The sequence below is a fragment of the Prunus mume genome, linkage group LG3 (genome assembly GCF_029339155.1).
Source record: "Prunus mume cultivar Tortuosa linkage group LG3, ASM2933915v1, whole genome shotgun sequence".
Taxonomy (NCBI): Eukaryota; Viridiplantae; Streptophyta; class Magnoliopsida; order Rosales; family Rosaceae; genus Prunus; species Prunus mume.
In genome coordinates this window covers 28,873,523-28,876,646 of record NC_142700.1, presented here as the reverse complement: position 1 = coordinate 28,876,646, position 3,124 = coordinate 28,873,523, and the positions used below count along the sequence as shown (strand labels likewise).

General features: G+C 43.4%; 1 pseudogene; it reads right to left on the bottom strand.

Annotated features, from left to right (window-relative positions):
* Positions 1–1,372, bottom strand: LOC148919336 (uncharacterized; annotated as a pseudogene).
* Positions 1,373–3,124: the final 1,752 nt, after the last annotated feature.

Here is a 3,124-nt window from a genome sequence, read left to right as displayed (position 1 = left end):
TCAAGGATCCGAACACAATTGTGCAGCGTTCGCCTCCGCAATTTCGTCAACATCCAACTTGATCCTTCCTTGCCTAGCTAAGTTCATAATTAGCTCCTTCAACACGAAGCACTTTTCTACTGGATGGCTGACAATTCTGTGGTATTTGCAAAATTTAGGGTCATTGACCCGGTTCATCTCCTCAGGCCGCTTACATTCTGGCAATTCGATCACCTTCTTTTCCAGCAAATCCTCAAGCATACCTGAGACATCAGTCAGGAAAAGGGTACGTTTTCTCCTCCAATTCCTTCAAGGTACGCCGATGTTTATCTACCTCTCAGGATGACTCCATCCTTTTGACTTCCCTCTTTTTATCTCGGGTGGAGATTTTGACCGGGACTGTGTTGATTGTCATTGCTTCCTTGGTAGGCTTCTTGACCGGCTTATCTGTCTTTTGTCCAAAGACTTTCTCCTTTTTATGCTCGATGATTTCCTCCGTGGCTAGCGATGCTTAACTCTATATCATGGGCACGAGTGGCTAGCTCCTCAAACGTGCGGGGTTTAATCCCTTGTGGAATGTAGAGTAACGACCAATGCATCCCTTGAATGCACATCTCGACTGCTGATATCTCCAAAAGCCTATCTTTGCAATCCAAGCAATAGGCGCCATCGATTGATGTAATCAACGACAGGTTCATCTTTCCATTGCTTGGTATTCGTGAGTTCCATCATACTCATGGTGCGACGAGTGCTATAGAATCTGTTCAAGAATTCTTGTTCCATTTGGTCCCAAATGTCAAGGGACTCAGACTCCAAGTCTACATACCAATCAAATGCATTTCCCTTCGAGACCGAACAAATTGTTTCACCAGGTGGTCGCCCTCTGCGTTCCAGCATTGTTGCAAGTTTCGACGAAGTGTGCAATGTGTTGTTTTGGATTGCCCTTTCCATCGAATTGTTGGAACTTGGGAGGTTGATATCCCGTCGGCATCCGCAAGTTGTCTATCCTCCTAGTGTATGGCTTAGAATACATGAGCATGTCTCGGGAAGGTGCTCCGTATTGAACTCTGATGGTGTTAGCGATCATGTCCTGAAGTTGTTGGACTGACAAAGAACCCACCAAGGCGGCGTCAATTTTTTCGTGCGACTTCTCACCCGACTCTGTTTCATGACCCAATCCTTTCTCGCTGGATTCAGCCTCATGATGTGGTCCGTTCTTGTTTGCGTCTTGACCAGGCTCCTTATCTTGATGTGCTTCCCACTTGTTGATGAGAGAAGAAATCTGCGCATCCTTCTCTTCGACCATCTTCGTCAGTTTCGTGACCGCTTTGCTCATATGGGCCGCTTGTTCTTCAATAGACATTGCTCCCTTCACTATAACCTGCATGGCCATAGAATAAGACTCACCTATGGACGCTGAGGCAATCTTCTTATGTTGGTCGTCGCGGGATCCATGGTATGAGCACTCGTGTTTCAGTCGTCGAAAGCAGCGAGAAGAGCGTTCTCTTGAATTCTTCTAGCGAAAAACTCCTTTCTTCATTAGAAATTTCTCTCATCCGCCCGGGAGGTATTCTTCTTGCCCCAAGGAGACCAGATTGATAACAGTTCACGCCTTCGGTTCACATCTTTACGCCTTGGCTTGAGTCAGTATGGAAGTGACATGTTGAGTTGCAGATATAGCCTTGGCCTAGCTCCGAGTGACGACCCCAGCAAAATCTCCGCTTGAGAAGGAGGCACTCACGCTTTTCCCTTTCGCCACAGGAACAGTTTGAATCTTCTTAGAGGCCATCGTGTTTGGCGTGTTGGTTGATTTTGGAACTGGAAAAAGAGATGAGAGGTAGGGATGGTCCCACTGGGCGTGCCAAATTTGTAAACACGAATTTCCTACGAAAAATGAGACAAGAACACGTGTACAAAATAATATTTGTATTTATGAAATTTAGGGTTACAATCTCTGTCCTCTGATTCGATCTCCAAAACGTATAAAGAAAATTTGTGTTTGATGCAAGGGTCGTAGAGACTTGATCTTGATCAAACGGGTAGCACAAGGCTTGTTTGGTGTTTGGGATTTTCTAGGGTGGAGGAACCAGCGCACGTATTTGTTGTGTAGTGGCTCTTCCAAAGTGTAGGTGAAGAATGCGAGGAGTTTCTGCTTCTTCTCAATGCTAGGTTTTTTCTCGCCTTTCTTTCGTCTTGAAGCCTCCTATTTATAGGCTCTTGTAGGATGCTTGACCTAAGTAACTTTCCCTATTTAAAACCTTGTTTTATGGGATTTTGATTTGATTTAAATCAATTCCCATAATCTGGCAATTCTTAACCAGATTATCTTCAATTGATTGACCTTATTAATATTTGATTTAAATCAAAGTCAATCATAGAAGATTCTTTCCCTTAATTTTGTCTTCATCTTGAACCGTCTGATGCACTCCGTCGGATGTTGCTACGTGTCACCTTTTTGATAACTAATCCGATTTTGATGAGTCACACGCCACATGGGCAAATTATGGGGCCCACAATTTAATCCACCAAACCCTAATTATTTTCTCGTCCAATAGAATTTATTGCACCAAAATTTCTTTGTCTACAATTTCATCCCTAAATCCAAATCGAGTTACTTACGCTAGGAATTGATCAAATCCTACCTAACAAGCAGCTAGAGCATGAAGAATAGATAAAAATCCATACCTTGATCACCAAAAATGGGCATCGGAGGAGAGAGAACGGAGCCGGAGAACACTCACGAAGTTCCAGCCATTTTCTTCTTTTTTTGGCGCCTAGAGCTGTTGATGACGAGGAAGGACGGGGCGTGTGACGGGGCTAGGTCGGTCCTTTTAGTACCGATCCGTGCCCTCTGTGGCTGGTGGCAGTGGAATCGGGAGAGAGAGAGAGAGAGAGAGAAAGGTTTTAAAATATGACACAGCAAATTACCATTTTGCCCCTCAACGTATTTTGATCGTATCTCTCTCATTACAACTCAGATTTGAGCCAAATACGTTTCTACGAACTCATCTCAATGTGCTCTACATGCAACGGTACAACTAAAATCCCCAAATTCTTTCCCGAATAAAAAGTCAACTTTTAGACCATTAAAATTTTATAGGGTAAAATTGTCTTTTACTTGAATAAATTAATAATTAAATATTAA